The sequence below is a fragment of the Anomaloglossus baeobatrachus genome, chromosome 2 (assembly GCF_048569485.1).
Source record: "Anomaloglossus baeobatrachus isolate aAnoBae1 chromosome 2, aAnoBae1.hap1, whole genome shotgun sequence".
NCBI lineage: Eukaryota > Metazoa > Chordata > Amphibia > Anura > Aromobatidae > Anomaloglossus > Anomaloglossus baeobatrachus.
This window is the reverse complement of record NC_134354.1, coordinates 323,649,383-323,664,142: the sequence shown is the minus strand read 5'-3', so window position 1 is coordinate 323,664,142 and position 14,760 is coordinate 323,649,383. Positions and strand designations below refer to the sequence as shown.

Sequence of the window (14,760 nt, the reverse complement as noted above, 5' to 3'; positions counted from 1 at the left end):
ATAATCCCTGGTGCGGAGCTCCTCCGTGGGTACAGTGAGAAAACGATTAGTTGCGGTTATCCCAGCCAGGACAGTCGCCGCTTGATCGTTACTGTACGAAAGTGTTGGGAGAGACATTAAGGGTGCTGTGCAGGAGCACCAGCATAAAATAGTAGGCTAAGTTCAGAGTAGAGCTGGGCTCAACTGCGGGTATGAGGGAGGTGCTTAAAGGGAAAATAGTTACAATAGTTAAATTAATCCCAAGCACACAATCAATTGCAACAGGGTAATGCAAAAAGTGATTTTTATTATAAGCAGAAAGAGAATGCCACTACCGAAAAAAGCAAAGACAGAGTCAAGCCAACGTTTCGGCCTTCACAAGGCCTTTATCAAGGACTTGCCTGTAAAGAAATAATAAAGATTATATACACACCAATGAGTGAACATAATGTACATATTTACATATTTACAAGGAGTATATATACAGACATACGTGTATCAAGAAGTGACGGGTATAGACGGATTAGACGTCAAATGGGTAAACCACAGGTAGGGCGTTCTGCTCTCAAAGCACAACTTGCTGGATGGAGAGAGGGATACAACAACAATAAGCACCATGAGAAGAATGGCAAGCAGAACGTACAGTAACGGCAAGTACGCGCTGGTACATAGCTCGATCAAATGGTGATGCCAGCAGGCAGTGAAATCATAAGATGAACTCAATCCGTTCAGAACCATCGGAGATGGGTGACATAGTAGACAATGCAGGACATACTGTATTAGCAATACAGATATACGTATAGCACTTATTACTGGACGGGCAGAACCAGGAGGAGGCAGTGGATTAAACAGTACACTTGCTATGTTAGTGGTCAGGCGCCTAAGAGTAACGCTAAATGTAGCATGTATAAACAATACTAGCCATTGTCTGTAGATAAGCAGTATATAGTATAACAGCGCAGTAGACAGTATGAGGTTAAAAAACCTACCCAGAGTCAAGGAGGCATGAAAGGTGAGTGGGTGGATGGAGGAAGTGCCTATGGAAAGACAGGATACATTAGTATACATAGCCATACATGTGGAAACCAGGCAGGTAGAGGTGCGCATTATAGATAGTGTATTTACCTTACAGGGCACAAGGGCAGGGGGACAGGGTCCCAGGGGTGCAAGCAGCAGGCGTGTGGCAGTGGGGGTCTGTGCAACGGCAGCTATTTGTAGCCAGGGCATTACTTCCTGGTGTGAGTCATGGGGGCAGGAGCGCAGGTGCCCAGGACGTCAGTGATGACGTGGGCTTACTACTGCGCATGCGTCCGGCGTCAGTGGGGAGCAGGAGAGGTGCTGTTTGCAAGCACCTTAGTGCGCATGCGTGCAGGACGTCACGGAGGGGGCGGTTACCAGGGACAGGATCCCTGTCAGTGTGGGTCACTAGACTCGGCGCGCTTGTGTGCGTCGCGTCACAGGGGGGGTGGGGTAAGGGGAGTAACAGGCTGTGAACGGGGGTATGGGTGTTTATAATGTCACATAGGGGGCCGGATGTGATAGAGAGGTTAAAGTCCCTGTATGTGGTTATTGTGCTGGTATGTACCGGCTCATAAGAAGCATGGAACCAGGATATGTGTAGTGGGGAAGCACATTATGAATGACTGTGTATATAATGTATGTGTGGTCTATGGGTGTGGAGTCAGTATATAGGATGTAAAAGGGAAGGTTATATATGACTATAAAGGGGGACTGGAAACATAAATGGGACGAGTATACAGCTATATATTGCTAATATGAGGCTGTTAGTGTATAGCTGATATAGATTGGCGAATACTGCTGGTATATAGCTGGAATGGACAATAAGCTGGGATGTGGCTGATATGTGGTGCTGATATATGAATGGAATAGGCAGAAAGTACTGTGGTAGAAGTATATATATGTGGGATAATACAGAGAGGGTTGAAAGGAATGTAATGGTTTACTTGGGTGTAAAGAAGAAAGTAGTATATGTATGATAATGTAGTGTGTTGGAGGGGAGGGGGACGGGGGGGGGGGGGGGGGTTGGGGTGGGGGGGGGAGAAGAAATTATTGGAAAGGGAGAGAATGGTGAAGGGGTAAGGATGCTACCTGGTGAAGAGGAGGTGCCAGTTGTGGAGAGGGTGCATGGGTGGGATCCGATCGGTGGAGCAGGTGATCAGTATCTCTAAAAGAAAAAAGAGAAAGGTTAAGAAAACGGTTATGTAAGCATCAAATAAATACATAAAACATAATGCATGGCAATGGTCTACACAGGTACACAGGCAGGGTTAATAATTCGTTTCATACTCTCTATTCATACCCCACGGCTCAAGGGTTTGTAAGGTATGTATCCAGTATGCCTCACGGTCCCGGAGAATTTGTACCCTATTGCCACCCCTTCTGGGTAGTGGGACATGTTCTAATATCTGAAACCTTAATTGGGAGACTGAGTGACCTCTGGCCGCAAAGTGAGCCGGAATGGGGAGTACAGTCAAGCCACACCTTATAGTCGATTTATGTTTACTAATGCGGTCTCGGATATGTTGGGTAGTTTCTCCAACATATCCGAGACCGCAGGGACATTTGATTAGGTAAACGACAAAATTCGTGTCACATGTATAGAAACCTCGGATGGGATATCGTTTACCGGTTCTGGGGTGTGTAACGAACTCCCCTCTAGTGACGTTAGAGCACTGTACACAATGGAGGCACGGGAATGTGCCCTTACGTGGCGTGGCCAAAAAGCTCTGTCTGTCCCGGTTTAGGGATGAACCTATGTCTGCCCGGACCAAAGTGTCTCTGATGTTGCGAGGACGTTTATGACAGATCAAAGGTGGAGATTGAAATTCCTCAATGTCCGGGTATGCGCTGCCGAGAATAGGCCAATGTTTTTTAATAACCTGGCTAAATGAAGGGGAGAAAGGGTGATACGTATTCACAAATGGTATGCGTTGTTTTTTGTTGGGTTCTGGGCTGTGTCTGGGGGAGGTATTGGATGCAATATGGTGTGGATAGTTCCTGGCTTGAAATTTACTGCTCATTTCTTGATGTCTAAGTGTGCGCGTTGTGGGATTGGAGACGATCCTTTCAACTCTACAATGTTGGGAGATGGGCAGAGAATTCTTGGTATGTTTCGGGTGACAACTACTGTAGAGAAGAAGACTGTTTTTATCTGTGGGTTTTGAGTATATGTCGGTGGCTAGTTTACTGTTGGGGTCCCGGATGACAAGGGTGTCAAGGAAGTTGATGGAATCGTGATCGTAGTGGAGGGTAAAAGAGATATTGGGAGAGATGGTATTGATGTCATTGAAGAAGCTAGTGAGTGTTTCTTCACCACCGGTCCAGATGAAGAATATGTCATCTATATAGCGTTTCCAAATGGGGATGTTGATGGGAAAGAAGGGATGTGGATAAACAAAATCTTCCTCAAATTTGGCCATATATATGTTTGCATATGGAGGTGCTACGTTCGAACCCATTGCGGTCCCTTTCCGCTGCATGTAGAACGTATCTTCAAATAGGAAGAAGTTATTTTCCAAGACCACCCTGAGGGTGTCCAGGCAAAATTGCTTTTTCAGATGGTCGAAGTCGGTATGTGTATTGAGAAACCACTCAACCGCCAGGAGACCTCCTTGATGGTCGATGCTGGTGTACAAGCTGGTCACATCCATGGTGACCAGGAGATCGTTGTTGGTGATTCGGTTGATACTGGATATGGTTTCCAGAAAGTGAGTGGTGTCCTTGAGGTAAGAGGGGATTTTCGGGATAAGCGGTGTGAGTATTTTTTCCAGGGTACGGGCAAGTGGAGACAAAATGGAATCAGTGGAGGCGACAATTGGACGGCCGGGGGGGGAGGTGATATTTTTATGTATTTTGGGGAGAGTGTAAAATACGGGTGTGATGGGATGGTTGTTGATGAGGAAACTGGAGAGTTTGCTATCAATCGTGGCGTTGCTGGTGTAGAGGTCGACCAAATTTCTGATGGTAGAGCGGATGGTTGCAGTGGGGTCCCGTGGAATAGGGGTATAGGTTGTGAGGTCACTGAGTTGGCTCTTAATTTCAGATACGTAATAAGATTTATCAAGGACCACGATGGCACCCCCTTTGTCGGCAGGTTTTATAACCAGCTGAGGATTGTTTTTAAGTGCGAGGAGGGCCTTAGATTCCTCATTTGTCATGTTATGACGGAGGTGTAGCTGTCCATGTCCTATGTTGGTTTTAATCTTATCAATGTCACGTGTGACTAGTGATATGTACGTCTCTACTGGATGGTAGCGCCTAGGTGGTTGAAAGGTGCTTGGATTGGAGAGGCCTAATTCACGTAATGACAGACAAGAGTCCAATATGGGAACTGCGGGGTTGGAGCCTGGAGCATCATGAGGGGTGGCAAAATGGGCCTTTAGCCGAAGATTCCTGAAGAATCTATTCAGTTCTTGCTCCAGGGTGAAGGTGTTGAGTGGGGGCGTGGGGCAAAAGCTGAGCCCCTTTTGTAGGACCCGGGTTTCTGTGGGTGTAAGGGTGAGCGAGGAGATATTATACACGATATTCTCCCTACCTGGGACCGTGTGTTGATCCTGTGCGGGGGAGCCCTGTTTCTTGCCCCTCCTGGTTTGCCTCTTGTCTGGGGACCGGTACCTAAAAAAGAAGAAGGGTTGGGACCGGAGAAACTCTGGTCGCTGTCCGAGCTGTACGTGCTTGTGTAATTCCCTCGATAGGAGGGCCTTCGTTCCGATGGAAATAAGGAGGTGCGCCATTTGTAAACTCGATTTTTCAAGTAGTCGTCTTGATCACGAATGAATTTCGAACGTTTTCGGGTTTGTAGAGTCTGTTGGAACTCCGTGATGGACTCTTGGTTCTTAGTTTTCAGGGAGGAGAAGTCGGCAGCAGGGAGAGTCTGGGACAGCTGTTCCTCGATGGTCTTAATGCTAGCATCAACAGTGGCAATCTCTTTCTGCAGGTAATCAAGTGTCAATATGATAATATCGAGAGAACACTTATTGAGGATACCCTCGAATTGATCGCAGTATGCGGGATTATCAGCAAAGAGAGTTGGCCTTAGAGGGACTCTAAGTCCTCTGGGGATGCGTTGAGCCCGGTGATACTCCGCGAGGGTCACTGCGTGGAGTTCAAGCGACGTGTGTCGCTTCAACTCTTTGAGATAATCCCTGGTGCGGAGCTCCTCCGTGGGTACAGTGAGAAAACGATTAGTTGCGGATATCCCAGCCAGGACAGTCGCCGCTTGATCGTTACTGTACGAAAGTGTTGGGAGAGACATTAAGGGTGCTGTGCAGGAGCACCAGCATAAAATAGTAGGCTAAGTTCAGAGTAGAGCTGGGCTCAACTGCGGGTATGAGGGAGGTGCTTAAAGGGAAAATAGTTACAATAGTTAAATTAATCCCAAGCACACAATCAATTGCAACAGGGTAATGCAAAAAGTGATTTTTATTATAAGCAGAAAGAGAATGCCACTACCGAAAAAAGCAAAGACAGAGTCAAGCCAACGTTTCGGCCTTCACAAGGCCTTTATCAAGGACTTGCCTGTAAAGAAATAATAAAGATTATATACACACCAATGAGTGAACATAATGTACATATTTACATATTTACAAGGAGTATATATACAGACATACGTGTATCAAGAAGTGACGGGTATAGACGGATTAGACGTCAAATGGGTAAACCACAGGTAGGGCGTTCTGCTCTCAAAGCACAACTTGCTGGATGGAGAGAGGGATACAACAACAATAAGCACCATGAGAAGAATGGCAAGCAGAACGTACAGTAACGGCAAGTACGCGCTGGTACATAGCTCGATCAAATGGTGATGCCAGCAGGCAGTGAAATCATAAGATGAACTCAATCCGTTCAGAACCATCGGAGATGGGTGACATAGTAGACAATGCAGGACATACTGTATTAGCAATACAGATATACGTATAGCACTTATTACTGGACGGGCAGAACCAGGAGGAGGCAGTGGATTAAACAGTACACTTGCTATGTTAGTGGTCAGGCGCCTAAGAGTAACGCTAAATGTAGCATGTATAAACAATACTAGCCATTGTCTGTAGATAAGCAGTATATAGTATAACAGCGCAGTAGACAGTATGAGGTTAAAAAACCTACCCAGAGTCAAGGAGGCATGAAAGGTGAGTGGGTGGATGGAGGAAGTGCCTATGGAAAGACAGGATACATTAGTATACATAGCCATACATGTGGAAACCAGGCAGGTAGAGGTGCGCATTATAGATAGTGTATTTACCTTACAGGGCACAAGGGCAGGGGGACAGGGTCCCAGGGGTGCAAGCAGCAGGCGTGTGGCAGTGGGGGTCTGTGCAACGGCAGCTATTTGTAGCCAGGGCATTACTTCCTGGTGTGAGTCATGGGGGCAGGAGCGCAGGTGCCCAGGACGTCAGTGATGACGTGGGCTTACTACTGCGCATGCGTCCGGCGTCAGTGGGGAGCAGGAGAGGTGCTGTTTGCAAGCACCTTAGTGCGCATGCGTGCAGGACGTCACGGAGGGGGCGGTTACCAGGGACAGGATCCCTGTCAGTGTGGGTCACTAGACTCGGCGCGCTTGTGTGCGTCGCGTCACAGGGGGGGTGGGGTAAGGGGAGTAACAGGCTGTGAACGGGGGTATGGGTGTTTATAATGTCACATAGGGGGCCGGATGTGATAGAGAGGTTAAAGTCCCTGTATGTGGTTATTGTGCTGGTATGTACCGGCTCATAAGAAGCATGGAACCAGGATATGTGTAGTGGGGAAGCACATTATGAATGACTGTGTATATAATGTATGTGTGGTCTATGGGTGTGGAGTCAGTATATAGGATGTAAAAGGGAAGGTTATATATGACTATAAAGGGGGACTGGAAACATAAATGGGACGAGTATACAGCTATATATTGCTAATATGAGGCTGTTAGTGTATAGCTGATATAGATTGGCGAATACTGCTGGTATATAGCTGGAATGGACAATAAGCTGGGATGTGGCTGATATGTGGTGCTGATATATGAATGGAATAGGCAGAAAGTACTGTGGTAGAAGTATATATATGTGGGATAATACAGAGAGGGTTGAAAGGAATGTAATGGTTTACTTGGGTGTAAAGAAGAAAGTAGTATATGTATGATAATGTAGTGTGTTGGAGGGGAGGGGGACGGGGGGGGGGGGGGGGGTTGGGGTGGGGGGGGAGAAGAAATTATTGGAAAGGGAGAGAATGGTGAAGGGGTAAGGATGCTACCTGGTGAAGAGGAGGTGCCAGTTGTGGAGAGGGTGCATGGGTGGGATCCGATCGGTGGAGCAGGTGATCAGTATCTCTAAAAGAAAAAAGAGAAAGGTTAAGAAAACGGTTATGTAAGCATCAAATAAATACATAAAACATAATGCATGGCAATGGTCTACACAGGTACACAGGCAGGGTTAATAATTCGTTTCATACTCTCTATTCATACCCCACGGCTCAAGGGTTTGTAAGGTATGTATCCAGTATGCCTCACGGTCCCGGAGAATTTGTACCCTATTGCCACCCCTTCTGGGTAGTGGGACATGTTCTAATATCTGAAACCTTAATTGGGAGACTGAGTGACCTCTGGCCGCAAAGTGAGCCGGAATGGGGAGTACAGTCAAGCCACACCTTATAGTCGATTTATGTTTACTAATGCGGTCTCGGATATGTTGGGTAGTTTCTCCAACATATCCGAGACCGCAGGGACATTTGATTAGGTAAACGACAAAATTCGTGTCACATGTATAGAAACCTCGGATGGGATATCGTTTACCGGTTCTGGGGTGTGTAACGAACTCCCCTCTGGTGACGTTAGAGCACTGTACACAATGGAGGCACGGGAATGTGCCCTTACGTGGCGTGGCCAAAAAGCTCTGTCTGTCCCGGTTTAGGGATGAACCTATGTCTGCCCGGACCAAAGTGTCTCTGATGTTGCGAGGACGTTTATGACAGATCAAAGGTGGAGATTGAAATTCCTCAATGTCCGGGTATGCGCTGCCGAGAATAGGCCAATGTTTTTTAATAACCTGGCTAAATGAAGGGGAGAAAGGGTGATACGTATTCACAAATGGTATGCGTTGTTTTTTGTTGGGTTCTGGGCTGTGTCTGGGGGAGGTATTGGATGCAATATGGTGTGGATAGTCCCTGGCTTGAAATTTACTGCTCATTTCTTGATGTCTAAGTGTGCGCGTTGTGGGATTGGAGACGATCCTTTCAACTCTACAATGTTGGGAGATGGGCAGAGAATTCTTGGTATGTTTCGGGTGACAACTACTGTAGAGAAGAAGACTGTTTTTATCTGTGGGTTTTTGAGTATATGTCGGTGGCTAGTTTACTGTTGGGGTCCCGGATGACAAGGGTGTCAAGGAAGTTGATGGAATCGTGATCGTAGTGGAGGGTAAAAGAGATATTGGGAGAGATGGTATTGATGTCATTGAAGAAGCTAGTGAGTGTTTCTTCACCACCGGTCCAGATGAAGAATATGTCATCTATATAGCGTTTCCAAATGGGGATGTTGATGGGAAAGAAGGGATGTGGATAAACAAAATCTTCCTCAAATTTGGCCATATATATGTTTGCATATGGAGGTGCTACGTTCGAACCCATTGCGGTCCCTTTCCGCTGCATGTAGAACGTATCTTCAAATAGGAAGAAGTTATTTTCCAAGACCACCCTGAGGGTGTCCAGGCAAAATTGCTTTTTCAGATGGTTGAAGTCGGTATGTGTATTGAGAAACCACTCAACCGCCAGGAGACCTCCTTGATGGTCGATGCTGGTGTACAAGCTGGTCACATCCATGGTGACCAGGAGATCGTTGTTGGTGATTCGGTTGATACTGGATATGGTTTCCAGAAAGTGAGTGGTGTCCTTGAGGTAAGAGGGGATTTTCGGGATAAGCGGTGTGAGTATTTTTTCCAGGGTACGGGCAAGTGGAGACAAAATGGAATCAGTGGAGGCGACGATTGGACGGCCGGGGGGGGAGGTGATATTTTTATGTATTTTGGGGAGAGTGTAAAATACGGGTGTGATGGGATGGTTGTTGATGAGGAAACTGGAGAGTTTGCTATCAATCGTGGCGTTGCTGGTGTAGAGGTCGACCAAATTTCTGATGGTAGAGCGGATGGTTGCAGTGGGGTCCCGTGGAATAGGGGTATAGGTTGTGAGGTCACTGAGTTGGCTCTTAATTTCAGATACGTAATAAGATTTATCAAGGACCACGATGGCACCCCCTTTGTCGGCAGGTTTTATAACCAGCTGAGGATTGTTTTTAAGTGCGAGGAGGGCCTTAGATTCCTCATTTGTCATGTTATGACGGAGGTGTAGCTGTCCATGTCCTATGTTGGTTTTAATCTTATCAATGTCACGTGTGACTAGTGATATGTACGTCTCTACTGGATGGTAGCGCCTAGGTGGTTGAAAGGTGCTTGGATTGGAGAGGCCTAATTCACGTAATGACAGACAAGAGTCCAATATGGGAACTGCGGGGTTGGAGCCTGGAGCATCATGAGGGGTGGCAAAATGGGCCTTTAGCCGAAGATTCCTGAAGAATCTATTCAGTTCTTGCTCCAGGGTGAAGGTGTTGAGTGGGGGCGTGGGGCAAAAGCTGAGCCCCTTTTGTAGGACCCGGGTTTCTGTGGGTGTAAGGGTGAGCGAGGAGATATTATACACGATATTCTCCCTACCTGGGACCGTGTGTTGATCCTGTGCGGGGGAGCCCTGTTTCTTGCCCCTCCTGGTTTGCCTCTTGTCTGGGGACCGGTACCTAAAAAAGAAGAAGGGTTGGGACCGGAGAAACTCTGGTCGCTGTCCGAGCTGTACGTGCTTGTGTAATTCCCTCGATAGGAGGGCCTTCGTTCCGATGGAAATAAGGAGGTGCGCCATTTGTAAACTCGATTTTTCAAGTAGTCGTCTTGATCACGAATGAATTTCGAACGTTTTCGGGTTTGTAGAGTCTGTTGGAACTCCGTGATGGACTCTTGGTTCTTAGTTTTCAGGGAGGAGAAGTCGGCAGCAGGGAGAGTCTGGGACAGCTGTTCCTCGATGGTCTTAATGCTAGCATCAACAGTGGCAATCTCTTTCTGCAGGTAATCAAGTGTCAATATGATAATATCGAGAGAACACTTATTGAGGATACCCTCGAATTGATCGCAGTATGCGGGATTATCAGCAAAGAGAGTTGGCCTTAGAGGGACTCTAAGTCTTCTGGGGATGCGTTGAGCCCGGTGATACTCCGCGAGGGTCACTGCGTGGAGTTCAAGCGACGTGTGTCGCTTCAACTCTTTGAGATAATCCCTGGTGCGGAGCTCCTCCGTGGGTACAGTGAGAAAACGATTAGTTGCGGATATCCCAGCCAGGACAGTCGCCGCTTGATCGTTACTGTACGAAAGTGTTGGGAGAGACATTAAGGGTGCTGTGCAGGAGCACCAGCATAAAATAGTAGGCTAAGTTCAGAGTAGAGCTGGGCTCAACTGCGGGTATGAGGGAGGTGCTTAAAGGGAAAATAGTTACAATAGTTAAATTAATCCCAAGCACACAATCAATTGCAACAGGGTAATGCAAAAAGTGATTTTTATTATAAGCAGAAAGAGAATGCCACTACCGAAAAAAGCAAAGACAGAGTCAAGCCAACGTTTCGGCCTTCACAAGGCCTTTATCAAGGACTTGCCTGTAAAGAAATAATAAAGATTATATACACACCAATGAGTGAACATAATGTACATATTTACATATTTACAAGGAGTATATATACAGACATACGTGTATCAAGAAGTGACGGGTATAGACGGATTAGACGTCAAATGGGTAAACCACAGGTAGGGCGTTCTGCTCTCAAAGCACAACTTGCTGGATGGAGAGAGGGATACAACAACAATAAGCACCATGAGAAGAATGGCAAGCAGAACGTACAGTAACGGCAAGTACGCGCTGGTACATAGCTCGATCAAATGGTGATGCCAGCAGGCAGTGAAATCATAAGATGAACTCAATCCGTTCAGAACCATCGGAGATGGGTGACATAGTAGACAATGCAGGACATACTGTATTAGCAATACAGATATACGTATAGCACTTATTACTGGACGGGCAGAACCAGGAGGAGGCAGTGGATTAAACAGTACACTTGCTATGTTAGTGGTCAGGCGCCTAAGAGTAACGCTAAATGTAGCATGTATAAACAATACTAGCCATTGTCTGTAGATAAGCAGTATATAGTATAACAGCGCAGTAGACAGTATGAGGTTAAAAAACCTACCCAGAGTCAAGGAGGCATGAAAGGTGAGTGGGTGGATGGAGGAAGTGCCTATGGAAAGACAGGATACATTAGTATACATAGCCATACATGTGGAAACCAGGCAGGTAGAGGTGCGCATTATAGATAGTGTATTTACCTTACAGGGCACAAGGGCAGGGGGACAGGGTCCCAGGGGTGCAAGCAGCAGGCGTGTGGCAGTGGGGGTCTGTGCAACGGCAGCTATTTGTAGCCAGGGCATTACTTCCTGGTGTGAGTCATGGGGGCAGGAGCGCAGGTGCCCAGGACGTCAGTGATGACGTGGGCTTACTACTGCGCATGCGTCCGGCGTCAGTGGGGAGCAGGAGAGGTGCTGTTTGCAAGCACCTTAGTGCGCATGCGTGCAGGACGTCACGGAGGGGGCGGTTACCAGGGACAGGATCCCTGTCAGTGTGGGTCACTAGACTCGGCGCGCTTGTGTGCGTCGCGTCACAGGGGGGGTGGGGTAAGGGGAGTAACAGGCTCCCTTGACACCCTTGTCATCCGGGACCCCAACAGTAAACTAGCCACCGACATATACTCAAAACCCACAGATAAAAACAGTCTTCTTCTCTACAGTAGTTGTCACCCGAAACATACCAAGAATTCTCTGCCCATCTCCCAACATTGTAGAGTTGAAAGGATCGTCTCCAATCCCACAACGCGCACACTTAGACATCAAGAAATGAGCAGTAAATTTCAAGCCAGGGACTATCCACACCATATTGCATCCAATACCTCCCCCAGACACAGCCCAGAACCCAACAAAAAACAACGCATACCATTTGTGAATACGTATCACCCTTTCTCCCCTTCATTTAGCCAGGTTATTAAAAAACATTGGCCTATTCTCGGCAGCGCATACCCGGACATTGAGGAATTTCAATCTCCACCTTTGATCTGTCATAAACGTCCTCGCAACATCAGAGACACTTTGGTCCGGGCAGACATAGGTTCATCCCTAAACCGGGACAGACAGAGCTTTTTGGCCACGCCACGTAAGGGCACATTCCCGTGCCTCCATTGTGTACAGTGCTCTAACGTCACCAGAGGGGAGTTCGTTACACACCCCAGAACCGGTAAACGATATCCCATCCGAGGTTTCTATACATGTGACACGAATTTTGTCGTTTACCTAATCAAATGTCCCTGCGGTCTCGGATATGTTGGAGAAACTACCCAACATATCCGAGACCGCATTAGTAAACATAAATCGACTATAAGGTGTGGCTTGACTGTACTCCCCATTCCGACTCACTTTGCGGCCAGAGGTCACTCAGTCTCCCAATTAAGGTTTCAGATATTAGAACATGTCCCACTACCCAGAAGGGGTGGCAATAGGGTACAAATTCTCCGGGACCGTGAGGCATACTGGATACATACCTTACAAACCCTTGAGCCGTGGGGTATGAATAGAGAGTATGAAACGAATTATTAACCCTGCCTGTGTACCTGTGTAGACCATTGCCATGCATTATGTTTTATGTATTTATTTGATGCTTACATAACCGTTTTCTTAACCTTTCTCTTTTTTCTTTTAGAGATACTGATCACCTGCTCCACCGATCGGATCCCACCCATGCACCCTCTCCACAACTGGCACCTCCTCTTCACCAGGTAGCATCCTTACCCCTTCACCATTCTCTCCCTTTCCAATAATTTCTTCTTCCCCCAACACCCCGTACTCCCCCCCCCCCCCTGTCCCCCTCCCCTCCAACACACTACATTATCATACATATACTACTTTCTTCTTTACACCCAAGTAAACCATTACATTCCTTTCAACCCTCTCTGTATTATCCCACATATATATACTTCTACCACAGTACTTTCTGCCTATTCCATTCATATATCAGCACCACATATCAGCCACATCCCAGCTTATTGTCCATTCCAGCTATATACCAGCAGTATTCGCCAATCTATATCAGCTATACACTAACAGCCTCATATTAGCAATATATAGCTGTATACTCGTCCCATTTATGTTTCCAGTCCCCCTTTATAGTCATATATAACCTTCCCTTTTACATCCTATATACTGACTCCACACCCATAGACCACACATACATTATATACACAGTCATTCATAATGTGCTTCCCCACTACACATATCCTGGTTCCATGCTTCTTATGAGCCGGTACATACCAGCACAATAACCACATACAGGGACTTTAACCTCTCTATCACATCCGGCCCCCTATGTGACATTATAAACACCCATACCCCCGTTCACAGCCTGTTACTCCCCTTACCCCACCCCCCCTGTGACGCGACGCACACAAGCGCGCCGAGTCTAGTGACCCACACTGACAGGGATCCTGTCCCTGGTAACCGCCCCCTCCGTGACGTCCTGCACGCATGCGCACTAAGGTGCTTGCAAACAGCACCTCTCCTGCTCCCCACTGACGCCGGACGCATGCGCAGTAGTAAGCCCACGTCATCACTGACGTCCTGGGCACCTGCGCTCCTGCCCCCATGACTCACACCAGGAAGTAATGCCCTGGCTACAAATAGCTGCCGTTGCACAGACCCCCACTGCCACACGCCTGCTGCTTGCACCCCTGGGACCCTGTCCCCCTGCCCTTGTGCCCTGTAAGGTAAATACACTATCTATAATGCGCACCTCTACCTGCCTGGTTTCCACATGTATGGCTATGTATACTAATGTATCCTGTCTTTCCATAGGCACTTCCTCCATCCACCCACTCACCTTTCATGCCTCCTTGACTCTGGGTAGGTTTTTTAACCTCATACTGTCTACTGCGCTGTTATACTATATACTGCTTATCTACAGACAATGGCTAGTATTGTTTATACATGCTACATTTAGCGTTACTCTTAGGCGCCTGACCACTAACATAGCAAGTGTACTGTTTAATCCACTGCCTCCTCCTGGTTCTGCCCGTCCAGTAATAAGTGCTATACGTATATCTGTATTGCTAATACAGTATGTCCTGCATTGTCTACTATGTCACCCATCTCCGATGGTTCTGAACGGATTGAGTTCATCTTATGATTTCACTGCCTGCTGGCATCACCATTTGATCGAGCTATGTACCAGCGCGTACTTGCCGTTACTGTACGTTCTGCTTGCCATTCTTCTCATGGTGCTTATTGTTGTTGTATCCCTCTCTCCATCCAGCAAGTTGTGCTTTGAGAGCAGAACGCCCTACCTGTGGTTTACCCATTTGACGTCTAATCCGTCTATACCCGTCACTTCTTGATACACGTATGTCTGTATATATACTCCTTGTAAATATGTAAATATGTACATTATGTTCACTCATTGGTGTGTATATAATCTTTATTATTTCTTTACAGGCAAGTCCTTGATAAAGGCCTTGTGAAGGCCGAAACGTTGGCTTGACTCTGTCTTTGCTTTTTTCGGTAGTGGCATTCTCTTTCTGCTTATAATAAAAATCACTTTTTGCATTACCCTGTTGCAATTGATTGTGTGCTTGGGATTAATTTAACTATTGTAACTATTTTCCCTTTAAGC

The 14,760-nt window shown here is 46.9% G+C and overlaps 1 long non-coding RNA gene across 1 annotated transcript; it reads left to right on the top strand.

Moving 5' to 3' along the window:
• Nucleotides 1–12,796: 12,796 nt before the first annotated feature.
• Nucleotides 12,797–14,470, top strand: LOC142289935 (uncharacterized). Its single transcript, XR_012750191.1, has 3 exons — nucleotides 12,797–12,874; nucleotides 13,947–13,994; nucleotides 14,404–14,470. It is a non-coding gene; the product is annotated as an uncharacterized LOC142289935 (long non-coding RNA).
• Nucleotides 14,471–14,760: the final 290 nt, after the last annotated feature.